This window comes from Pimephales promelas, chromosome 23 (genome assembly GCF_988280905.1).
Source record: "Pimephales promelas chromosome 23, fPimPro1.hap1.1, whole genome shotgun sequence".
NCBI classification, from domain to species: Eukaryota; Metazoa; Chordata; class Actinopteri; order Cypriniformes; family Leuciscidae; genus Pimephales; species Pimephales promelas.
This window is the reverse complement of record NC_142791.1, coordinates 18441665-18455032: the sequence shown is the minus strand read 5'-3', so window position 1 is coordinate 18455032 and position 13368 is coordinate 18441665. Positions and strand designations below refer to the sequence as shown.

Below are 13368 nucleotides of genomic sequence, written 5' to 3'. Positions count from 1 at the left end.
TTATTCGTTTAATTTTACAGCAGTTTGTGTGGAGCCTACAATGGTTATAAGCCCATTTAAATTTTTATCGTGCGCCTTGAGCAAACGTACAGTTATCAAAATTCTGGCCTATAGTTAATTTACTTTAAAAACTTTAATGTATATTTTTGTTTATATGAATTTTATTCGTATTATTGGGCCCATTTATTCGTTTAATTTCACAGGACTTTTTGTGTATGCTACATTCCTGTTCTTACATAGGCTAGTCCTAATTTCAAATTTGAAATGAAACATTTGTTTGGAAAATGTTGTTGTTGGTCTTTAGTTCTTTGTAAGGTAAGGCTATGGTGTAACCTAAAAGTGAAATACAAATACATGCAGATTTTTTTTCGTTTTTTGGAACAAACTGCGTTGAGCGCTGAACGGGGAGCGTTTTATGAACATTCTGTGACGCGCGAGCAACGCTGGGTAGGCTACAGTGATTTATACGAGGCTGAACTGGCCGTTTGACAGAGCGGGCATAAGATGGACACGAGCGCGAGTTCGCGGGCGAATTTAATAACGCGACGCGTTATTAATCATTTAATCCATATATAAGGCGTTCCGGATTATAAGGTGCACTGTCCTTTTTTGAGAAAATTAAAGGCTTTTAAGTGCGCCTTATAGTGCGGAAAATACGGGTAAATAAAAAAAAAAATCTGGAGGAGCAACTTACTCGGACAAGTGAATGGCAGATTTACTTAGCGTGTGAAAAGGCTTAATGTCGAGCCCTCCCAATATAGCAATGTCATCAGGAGACACACATACACCGGTAGGCAGTGGCCCACCTTACCTGGTGACCACGTCTTGGTCCACCAGAATTTATAGTTTACCCAGCTCTTTTTTACCACTACACCTCTGCATACACCAATCGTCTGTACTCTGTCAGAATGTGTTGACTCTGTACAGTGCTTCTTTAAGTCGATCACTGCTGTATGCTTTCGAATCAGTACTGTGATGTCATAGACCAATCGTCTGTACTCTGTAAAGTGCTTCAAGTTTATCACTGCTGTATTCTTTCGAATCGGTACTGTGATGTCATACACCACTCGTCTGTACTCTGTAAAGTGCTTCAAGTTGATCACTGCTGTATTCTTTCGAATCAGTACTGTGATGTCATACACCCAGGGATGTAGTGGAGGCTAAATGCACGTAAATGCCATTTACACCTCCCAATATTTTTAAAAGGACGGAGCGTCGCCCTATTTCACGCTCCGCTCACACCACGAGAAAACTCCACGTCTTTTCCCCGCCTGACTAAAGTTGCTTGCATTGTATTCAGCACCCCCAAGCGGGTTCACCGTCTGCGAGCGGAGAGAGGGTTTTCTCCGCTGCTGGCCTGCTTTCAAGAAGCACCGCATGTGTCTGAAGCCACAGACATTGTCCAAACTCGTGTTCTTGAAGGTGAACTCAAAAGAATTGTAGGCTAGATAAGGAAAAAGCAATTTTTTTTTTTAAAGTTTGAGACCATTTTAATTGTTATCCACATGCTCTCTAAGTTCAGATAGATATAGCCTAAGTCTGGTAATAGCTTAGTTAATTTACTTTTTAATTTAACAAGTTTATGTAGGCCTATAGCCAAAATTTTATTTATATAATTAGGCCCATTGATTCGTTTAATTTTACAGTTGTTGTTGTTTTTTTGTGTGTATAGGTCAAACCCAATTTAAATTTTAATAGTGCACGCTGCGCAAAAATCAGTTAGGCTTATCAAAATCTGGCTTAATAATTAATTAGACTATTTTTAGTAATTTATGTATATATATATATATATATATATATATATATATATATATATACATAAATAAATATACATATATATATATTTATTTACATTTTTGTTTATATAATTTTTAGTTATATTATTAGGCCCGTTTATTCGTTTAATTTCACAGGACTTTTTGTGTATGCTACATTTCTGTTCTTGCTAGTCCTAATTTGAAATTTGAAATGAAACATTTGTTTGGAAAATGTTGTTGTTGGTCTTTAGTTATTTGTAAGGTAAGGCTGTGGTGTAACTTAAAAGTGAAATACAAATACATGTATTAATTTGAGACAAGTTAAATTGTTATTAATACCTAATAAATAATTAGCCTACTTTTAATCATTTATGTATATATTTTTTTACATTTTTGTTTATATCATTTTTAGTTATATTATTATTAGGCCCATTTATTCGTTTAATTTTACAGCAGTTTGTGTGGAGCCTACAATGGTTATAAGCCCATTTAAATTTTTATCGTGCGCCTTGAGCAAACGTACAGTTATCAAAATTCTGGCCTATAGTTAATTTACTTTAAAAACTTTAATGTATATTTTTGTTTATATGAATTTTATTCGTATTATTGGGCCCATTTATTCGTTTAATTTCACAGGACTTTTTGTGTATGCTACATTCCTGTTCTTACATAGGCTAGTCCTAATTTCAAATTTGAAATGAAACATTTGTTTGGAAAATGTTGTTGTTGGTCTTTAGTTCTTTGTAAGGTAAGGCTATGGTGTAACCTAAAAGTGAAATACAAATACATGCAGATTTTTTTTCGTTTTTTGGAACAAACTGCGTTGAGCGCTGAACGGGGAGCGTTTTATGAACATTCTGTGACGCGCGAGCAACGCTGGGTTAGGCTACAGTGATTTATACGAGGCTGAACTGGCCGTTTGACAGAGCAGGCATAAGGACACGAGCGCGAGTTCGCGGGCGAATTTAATAACGTAACGCGTTATTAATCATTTAATCCATATATAAGGCGTTCCGGATTATAAGGCCACTGTCGTTTTTTGAGAAAATTAAAGGCTTTTAAGTGCGCCTTATAGTGCGGAAAATACGGGTAAATAAAAATTTAAAAAAATCTGGACGAGCAACTTACTCGGACAAGTGAATGGCAGATTTACTTAGCGTGTGAAAAGGCTTAATGTCGAGCCCTCCCTATATAGCAATGTCATCAGGAGACACACATACACCGGTAGGCAGTGGCCCTGGTGACCACGTCTTGGTCCACCAGAATTTATAGTTTACCCAGCTCTTTTTTTTACCACTACACCTCTGCATACACCAATCGTCTGTACTCTGTACAGTGCTTCTTTAAGTCGATCACTGCTGTATGCTTTCGAATCAGTACTGTGATGTCATAGACCAATCGTCTGTACTCTGTAAAGTGCTTCAAGTTGATCACTGCTGTAATCTTTCGAATCAGTACTGTGATGTCATACACCAATCGTCTGTACTCTGTAAAGTGCTTCAAGTATATCACTGCTGTATTCTTTCGAATCAGTACTGTGATGTCATACACCCAGGGATGTAGTGGAGGCTAAATGCACGTAAATGCCATTTACACCTCCCAATATTTTTAAAAGGACAGAGCGTCGCCCTATTTCACGCTCCGCTCACACCACGAGAAAACTCCACGTCTTTTCCCCGCCTGACTAAAGTTGCTTGCATTGTATTCAGCACCCCCAAGCGGGTTCACCGTCTGCGAGCGCAGAGAGGGTTTTCTCCGCTGCTGGCCTGCTTTCAAGAAACCACCGCATGTGTCTGAAGCCACAGACATTGTCCAAACTCGTGTTCTTGAAGGTGAACTCAAAAGAATTGTAGGCTAGATAAGGAAAAAGCAAATTTTTTTTAAGTTTGAGACAATTTAAATTGTTATCCACATGCTCTCTAAGTTCAGTTAGATATAGCCTAAGTCTGGTAATAGCCTAGTTAATTTACTTTTTAATTGAACAAGTTTATGTAGGCCTATAGCCAAATTTTTATTTATATAATTAGGCCCATTGATTCGTTTAATTTTACAGTTGTTGTTGTTTTTTTGTGTGTATAGGTCAAACCCAATTTAAATTTTAATAGTGCATGCTGCACAAAAATCAGTTAGGCTTATCAAAATCTCGCCTAATAATTAATTAGACTACTTTTATGTATATATATATATATATATATATATATATATATATATATATATATATATATATATATATATATATTTACATTTTTGCTTATATAATTTTTAGTTATATTATTAGGCCCATTTATTCGTTTAATTTTACAGCAGTTTGTGCTATGGTTATAAGTCCATTTAAATTTTTATCGTGCGCATTGAGCAAAAGTTCAGTTATCAAAATTCTGGCCTAGTTAATTTGCTTTAAAAACTTTTATGTATATTTTGGTTAATATTAATTTTATTCGTATTATTAGGCCCGTTTATTCGTTTAATTTCACAGGACTTTTTGTGTATGCTACATTCCTGTTCTTGCTAGTCCTAATTTGAAATTTGAAATGAAACATTTGTTTGGAAAATGTTGTTGTTGGTCTTTAGTTATTTGTAAGGTAAGGCTGTGGTGTAACCTAAAAGTGAAATACAAATACATGTATTAATTTGAGACAAGTTAAATTGTTATTAATACCTAATAAATAATTAGCCTACTTTTAATCATTTATGTATATATTTTTTTACATTTTTGTTTATATCATTTTTAGTTATATTATTATTAGGCCCATTTATTCGTTTAATTTTACAGCAGTTTGTGTGGAGCCTACAGTGGTTATAAGCCCATTTAAATTTTTATCGTGCACCTTGAGCAAAAGTTCAGTTATCAAAATTCTGGCCTATAGTTAATTTACTTTAAAAACTTTAATGTATATTTTTGTTTATATGAATTTTATTCGTATTATTGGGCCCATTTATTCGTTTAATTTCACAGGACTTTTTGTGTATGCTACATTCCTGTTCTTACATAGGCTAGTCCTAATTTCAAATTTGAAATGAAACATTTGTTTGGAAAATGTTGTTGTTGGTCTTTAGTTCTTTGTAAGGTAAGGCTGTGGTGTAACCTAAAAGTGAAATACAAATACATGCAGATTTTTTTTCGTTTTTTGGAGCGAGCTGGGGGGCGATTTGAGTGGAGCGCGAAACAACTGCATTAAGCGCTGAACGGGAGCATTTTATGAACATTCTGTGATGCGCGAGCAACGCTGGGTTAGGCTACAGTGATTTATAGGAGGCTGAACTGGCCGTTTGACAGAGCGGGCATAAGATGGACACGAGCGCGAGTTCGCGGGCGAATTTAATAACGCGACGCGTTATTAATCATTTAATCCATATATAAGGCGTTCCGGATTATAAGGCGCACTGTCGTTTTTTTAAAAAATTAAAGGCTTTTAAGTGCGCCTTATAGTGCGGAAAATACGGGTAAATAAAAAAAAAATCTGGACGAGCAACTTACTCGGACAAGTGAATGGCAGATTTACTTAGCGTGTGAAAAGGCTTAATGTCGAGCCCTCCCTATATAGCAATGTCATCAGGAGACACACATACAAATGGTAGGCAGTGGCCCACCTTACCTGGTGACCACGTCTTGGTCCACCAGAATTTATAGTTTACCCAGCTCTTTTTTACCACTACACCTCTGCATACACCAATCGTCTGTACTCTACAGTGCTTCTTTAAGTCGATCATTGCATGCTTTCGAATCAGTACTGTGATGTCATAGACCAATCGTCTGTACTCTGTAAGTGTATCACTGCTGTATTCTTTCGAATCAGTACTGTGATGTCATAGACCAATCGTCTGTACTCTGTAAAGTGCTTCAAGTTTATCACTGCTGTATTCTTTCGAATCAGTACTGTGATGTCATAGACCAATCGTCTGTACTCTGTAAAGTGCTTCAAGTTGATCACTGCTGTATTCTTTCGAATCAGTACTGTGATGTCATACACCCAGGGATGTAGTGGAGGCTAAATGCACGTAAATGCCATTTACACCTCCCAATATTTTTAAAAGGACGGAGCGTCGCCCTATTTCACGCTCCGCTCACGAGAAAACTCCACGTCTTTTCCCCTCCTGACTAAAGTTGCTTGCATTGTATTCAGCACCCCCAAGCGGGTTCACCATCTGCGAGCGCAGAGAGGGTTTTCTCCGCTGCTGGCCTGCTTTCAAGAAACCACCGCATGTGTCTGAAGCCACAGACATTGTCCAAACTCGTGTTCTTGAAGGTGAACTCAAAAGAATTGTAGGCTAGATAAGGAAAAAGCAAAATTTTTTTTTTTAAGTTTGAGACAATTTAAATTGTTATCCACATGCTCCAGTTCAGATAGATATAGCCTAAGTCTGGTAATAGCCTAGTTAATTTACTTTTTAATTTAACAAGTTTATGTAGGCCTATAGCCAAAATTTTATTTATATAATTAGGCCCATTGATTCGTTTAATTTTACAGTTGTTGTTGTTTTTTTGTGTGTATAGGTCAAACCCAATTTAAATTTTAATAGTGCACGCTGCGCAAAAATCAGTTAGGCTTATCAAAATCTGGCCTAATAATTAATTAGACTACTTTTAGTAATTTATGTATATATATATATATATATATATATATATATATTTACATTTTTGTTTATATAATTTTTAGTTATATTATTAGGCCCATTTATTCGTTTAATTTTACAGCAGTTTGTGCTATGGTTATAAGTCCATTTAAATTTTTATCGTGCGCATTGCAAAAGTTCAGTTATCAAAATTCTGGCCTAGTTAATTTGCTTTAAAAACTTTTATGTATATTTTTGTTAATATACATTTTATTCGTATTATTAGGCCCGTTTATTCGTTTCATTTCACAGGACTTTTTGTGTATGCTACATTCCTGTTCTTGCTAGTCCTAATTTGAAATTTGAAATGAAACATTTGTTTGGAAAATGTTGTTGTTGGTCTTTAGTTATTTGTAAGGTAAGGCTGTGGTGTAACCTAAAAGTGAAATACAAATACATGTATTAATTTGAGACAAGTTAAATTGTTATTAATACCTAATAAATAATTAGCCTACTTTTAATCATTGTATATATTTTTTTACATTTTTGTTTATATCATTTTTAGTTATATTATTAGGCCCATTTTTTCGTTTAATTTTACAGCAGTTTGTGCTATGGTTATAAGTCCATTTAAATTTTTATCGTGCGCATTGAGCAAAAGTTCAGTTATCAAAATTCTGGCCTATAGTTAATTTACTTTAAAAACTTTAATGTCTATTTTTGTTTATATGAATTTTATTCGTATTATTGGGCCCATTTATTCGTTTAATTTCACAGGACTTTTTGTGTATGCTACATTCCTGTTCTTACATAGGCTAGTCCTAATTTCAAATTTGAAATGAAACATTTGTTTGGAAAATGTTGTTGTTGGTCTTTAGTTCTTTGTAAGGTAAGGCTGTGGTGTAACCTAAAAGTGAAATACAAATACATGCAGATTTTTTTTCGTTTTTTGGAGCGATCTGGGGGGCGATTTGAGTGGAGCGCGAAACAAACTGCGTTGAGCGCTGAACGGGAGCGTTTTATGAACATTCTGTGACGCACGAGCAACACTGGGTTAGGCTACAGTGATTTAGGCTGAACTGGCCGTTTGACAGAGCGGGCATAAGATGGACACGAGCGCGAGTTCGCGGGCGAATTTAATAACGCGACGCGTTATTAATCATTTAATCCATATATAAGGCGTTCCGGATTATAAGGCGCACTGTCGTTTTTTGAGAAAATTAAAGGCTTTTAAGTGCGCCTTATAGTGCGGAAAATACGGGTAAATAAAAAAAAATCTGGACGAGCAACTTACTCGGACAAGTGAATGGCAGATTTACTTAGCGTGTGAAAAGGCTTAATGTCGAGCCCTCCCTATAGCAATGTCATCAGGAGACACGCATACACCGGTAGGCAGTGGCCCACCTTACCTGGTGACCACGTCTTGGTCCACCAGAATATATAGTTTACCCAGCTCTTTTTTTTTACCACTACACCTCTGCATACACCAATCGTCTGTACTCTGTACAGTGCTTCTTTAAGTCGATCAGACTCGTGTTCTTGAAGGTGAACTCAAAAGAATTGTAGGCTAGATAAGGAAAAAGCAATTCTTTTTTTTTCTTTAAGTTTGAGACAAGTTAAATTGTTATCCACATGCTCTCTGCGCAAAAGTTCAGTTAGATATAGCCTAAGTCCGGTGGCCTAATAGCCAATTTACTTTTTAATTTAACAAGTTTATGTGTAAAAAGTAATACCTAGATCTAACTTGTAAAAAGTGAGGCAATTGGCTGCATTGAATGTTTTAGGTTGAGTCAACTTGCAGCCTTTTTTAAGTATATTGAACATTTTAGCATTACTTTATATGAACGCAATAAAATCAAGTTGAGTTAACTAATAATACGAGTATTACTCAGATAAACCTACTTTTCTTGATAGAAGTAATGTATTTATGGCTACAAGTAACCAGCACACATTTTAATTAGGTTTTATGAACTTATTTTCTTAGTAAAATTAACCTAATCATAATGTGAATTAACATTTTAATTGAGTCCTGGATAGAAAATAAATCTAAATGTCTATATTCTAAGCACTACAGTGATTAACCTATTACAAATGCAATGGAAGAAAACAATGAGAAAATAGATTGAAGACAAAACATTTATTCAGTGTTAACCAGTGTCACTTTTAAGAGTGACTACAGCAAATAAATGTGGCCACACATGTACAGTATAATATAAAACAACAGCCCATTCTCACTCCCAAGGCGTCACCTAACTGACGCCTTGGGAAGCATTTGGACATGCTTCAATATCTGACGCTTTAGGTGCCCTTTAGCTTCAGTTAAATGACGCCCTAGGATCGCGTGTACCCTACCCCCACACCTAAACCTAACCGCGTCCTCTAACAGACGCTTTCCTTTAGCGTCAGTTAGATGACGCATTAGTATCGCGTCATGTAAGTGACGCTAAAGGGCGCCTAAAACGTCAAATATTGAAGCATGGTCAAAGGTGACGCCTTGGGGTGAGAATGCGTTGAAAACAAACACTGTATAAGTGTATTTCGTGTATCAACCTGTTCTGAACAGTACATCCAAACTGCCCAATCTGTAATGTTTGGATAAAGTTAAATGTGAGCTTGTTAATGTAATGTAATGTGTGAGCATTAATGTGGATAAAGATTAATGTAAAGATAACATCACATTGTATCACAATGGAGGTCGAGAGCATAGGTAAGTCCAAACAGGAGGCAGCATGATTTAGACAGGTTTGGCACACCTCTGACCACGGGGTGTCCTTCTATCATAATACCAATCGTGTTGGGATGATGGCACATGTACATTTTCAGTGAGCAACTGCCAAGCTCAGCGTGCACCTCTGTTTTAGAACGATTCTATTGGTGGAGACAAAAAAGAATCAAGAAAAACAGGTAATGAGAGGAATATAGCAGACCAGAAGAAGACATAAGACAGAAAGTCAAAATTGTACTTTTGTTACTAAAGGTGGTGATACTAGACGGAGCAGTGAGTAGAGCATGTGACCAGAGTGAAGTCTATGACAATGCCATAGAGTGCGGGTACTAAACTATCATAATCCACTATAGCATGAGTGGTGTCTTATTCTGGTTCAAAGGATGCATTACAATGAAACAATGCAATTGCCCTTGCCTGTCCCTGATTGGTCATCACATTATTGTTTATTAAGCTACAAAGTTTAAATATACACTCTAAAAAATGCTGGGTTGTTTTAACCCAATTTTGGGTCAAATATGGACAAACCCGAAATGTTGGGTTAAAAATGTAATGTAAAAATTTAACCCAATGGCTGGGTTAGTCCATATTTGACCCAAAGTTGGGTTAAAACAACCCATCAATTTTTAGAGTGTATGTTCAAAAGATGTCTTCAACGTCTTTGTCACAAAGTCTTATGTAACAAAGCCTTCCACTGAGGAGCCAGAATGAATGTTTTTATGATATCTTTTTTTGATGTTTTCTGAAATGAATGTTCATGAAACCAGTGGAAAATGTGGACACATTTTGAACATAATTTCAACATAACGATTTTAGTTGTCACATGTCAGGATCTTAAATGATCACAGACAAAAGTTGAGTAAATGTTAGTGGCAACTGACAGCTTGCCAAACTGCCTCAGAGAAAGACTGACTGATAATAAGAAACTGCTATATTTGGTTATTTTTACTGGTTGTGGTGGGGAGGAGACAGAAAGGTGATCATATCTGCCTTTTATTGGTGGTTGGTACATAGAAATGGCAAAATAAATGTAATTGTATGGAGCTAACACTATTGTTTGCAATTTTACTTATGTTTTACTTACCTGTGAATAGTTAGGCTATAGCTGTAATTGTATATTCTTAAGTTTTTCTTACCTGCTGGATGTGAAGCTTGAAGACCCCAGGTAACAAAAGCGCTTGGGTATCTAAAGACCAGGAAAATGCATGTTAGAATAAGGTTAAAAACCAGTGGTAAAAGTAGTTTAAGTAATGGGTTAGAAATAATTTTATACGTTTTTTTTTCCAACCAAAAATCTGTCATTAATTGACTACGCAGCATTAAAAAAAAACGTGGAAAAAATCTCTAAAATCAAACAGACTAACATACATCTCTGCAGTGTAATGTGCATCTGCTTTAGTAATGCAAAAGTAAGCTACACAATCTCTGATTGCAAAGTCCTGTCAGACACATGATTACCTTGTTTTGCCTGCTGTCCATAAAACACCATCTTACTTTCCCTTATTTGCCCGTTCTATTGCCTGAAGCCTTGCTTCAAATTGCTACCGTTTCGATCGAATATATCCCGAAATTCAACCATGCAATCTAAAAATATAACTGACGGCATTTATGCAACTAATATTGCCTACATATCTGCGTTTTTATACACGTCCATTCTAAACTTTGTTACAGTGGCGATAATTTTAGCAGGTGCTGCTAGAAATAAGCATTAAAAATACACATACACATGTACGCACGACTATGGCCTACAGCACTCATTTAATTTCAACCGCTGTTGTCTGCCGCCGATCGACCACACTCCCATTAGCACTATGCTACCATCTTAGCTTGCCTATGTGTGCAGGATAGCTCTATTACAGACAGTACAATGCAAACCTAACCTCAGCTCCCTGAAATAAGCGATTTTGGGTGACTTTACATCACCAATCATTTGGTTAAATTTGCTCAACTTACCATTTTATTCAGATGATCTGCTGCAGCGATCAAACCAGTGCCGAGGAAGAAACTGCATATGCATAGGAAGGAAACTCTGCACCAATGAAAAAGCGGCATTCCAACTTATAAAAAATGTAAAATATTTACGTTTGGTGAACGTACGTGCCACATCGACAGCTGCTCAAATAAATAGTGTATGTCAACTTACTTTTATAACCTTTATTGTACACAATAATGTGTAAATATGGCACGTATTATATGAGGATATTGTTTTTTTACAGATCTTCTGATGACAGAGCAGGTTTGAATGCAAATGTTAAACCCAGTGAGAGTTTGTGGTCATGAGGCCAGGATTTCAGGATTCAGGGTTTCTAGGATTTGTATCTTCAGGGCTCTTCATCTTCGGGGATCTTCATCTTCAGGGCTCTTCATCTTCAGGGCTCTTCATCTTCGGGGATCTTCATCTTCAGGGCTCTTCATCTTCAGGGCTCTTCATCTCCAGGGCTCTTGCCTCTTCATCTTCAGAGCTCTTCGTCTTCAGGCCTCTTCATAGGGCTCTTCATCTTCAGGGCTCTTTATCCTTAGGGATCTTCATCTTCAGGGCTCTTCATCTTCTGTGCTCTTCTTTTTCACAGATCTTCATCTTCAGTGCTCTGCATCTCCAGTGCTCTTCATCTTCACGGATCTTCATCTCCAGTGCTCTTCATCTTCACGGATCTTCATCTCCAGTGCTCTTCATCTCCAGTGCTCTTCATCTTCACGGATCTTCATCTCCAGTGCTCTTCATCTCCAGTGCTCTTCATCTCCAGTGATCTTCATCTCCAGTGCTCTTCATCTCCAGTGCTCTTCATATCCAGTGATCTTCATCGTCAGTGCTCTTCATCTTCAGAGCTCTTCGTCTTCAGGGCTCTTTATCCTTAGGGATCTTCATCTTCAGCACTCTTCATCTCCGTGGCTCTTCATCTTCGGAGCTCTTCGTCTTCAGGCCTCTTCATCTTCAGGGCCCTTTATCCTTAGGGATCTTCATCTTCACGGATCTTCATCTCCAGTGCTCTTCATCTTCACGGATCTTCATCTTCAGTGCTCTGCATCTCCAGTGCTCTTCATCTCCAGTGCTCTTCATCTCCAGTGCTCTTCATCTCCAGTGATCTTCATCTCCAGTGCTCTTCATCTCCAGTGCTCTTCATATCCAGTGCTCTTCATCTCCAGTGATCTTCATCGTCAGTGCTCTTCATCTTCAGAGCTCTTCGTCTTCAGGGCTCTTCATCTTCAGGGCTCTTTATCCTTAGGGATCTTCATCTTCAGCACTCTTCATCTCCGTGGCTCTTCATCTTCGGAGCTCTTCGTCTTCAGGCCTCTTCATCTTCAGGGCCCTTTATCCTTAGGGATCTTCATCATCAGGGCTCTTCATCTTCAGTGCTCTTCTTCTTCACGGATCTTCATCTTCAGTGCTCTGCATCTCCAGTGCTCTTCATCTTCACGGATCTTCAGGGCTCTTCATCTTCAGTGCTCTTCATCTTCAGGGCTCTTCATCTTCAGTGCTCTTCATCTTCAGGGCTTTTCATCTTCAGGGCTCTGCATCTCCAGTGCTCTTCATCTCCAGTGCTCTTCATATCCAGTGCTCTTCATCTCCAGTGCTCTTCATCTCCAGTGCTCTTCGTCGTCAGTGCTCTTCATCTTCAGAGCTCTTCGTCTTCAGGGCTCTTCATTTTCAGGGCTCTTTATCCTTAGACATCTTCATCTTCAGCGCTCTTCATCTCCATGGCTCTTCATTTTCAGAGCTCTTCGTCTTCAGGCCTCTTCATCTTCAGGGCTCTTCATCTTCAGGGCCCTTTATCCTTAGGGATCTTCATCATCAGGGCTCTTCATCTTCAGTGCTCTTCTTCATGGATCTTCATCTTCAGTGCTCTGCATCTCCAGTGCTCTTCATCTTCACGGATCTTCATCTCCAGTGCTCTTCATCTTCAGGGCTCTTCATCTTCATGGCTATTTATCTCCAGTGCTCTTCATCTTCAGGGCTCTTCATCTCCAGTGCTCTTCATCTTCAGGGCTCTGCATCTCCAGTGTTCTTCATCTTCAGGGCTCTTTATCTTCAGTGCTATTCATCTCCAGTGCTCTTCATCTCCAGTGCTCTTCATCTTCAGTGCTCTTCATCTTCAGGGCTCTTCATCTTCAGCATTCTTCATCCTCAGGGCTCTTCATCTTCAGGGCTCTGCATCATCAGTGTCCCGGTTAACCGAACCGCTCTGGGATGTTTAGGGAATCTGAACACTGTGAGTGGGTCTAGTTTAGTTTGTCTACAAACCGAAAGGTTGGTGGCTCAATCCCCAGTTCCACCTGACCAAGTGTTGAGGTGTCCATGAGCAAGACACCTAACCCCAGCTGCTCCCGACGAGC

General features: G+C 37.9%; 1 long non-coding RNA gene across 1 annotated transcript; it reads right to left on the bottom strand.

Annotated features, from left to right (window-relative positions):
* Positions 1 to 8429: 8429 nt before the first annotated feature.
* LOC148969438 (uncharacterized) lies at positions 8430 to 10979 on the bottom strand. The gene is made up of 3 exons (XR_016149599.1): positions 10495 to 10979; positions 10173 to 10222; positions 8430 to 9179 (listed from the first exon to the last, which is right to left on the bottom strand). It is a non-coding gene; the product is annotated as an uncharacterized LOC148969438 (long non-coding RNA).
* Positions 10980 to 13368: the final 2389 nt, after the last annotated feature.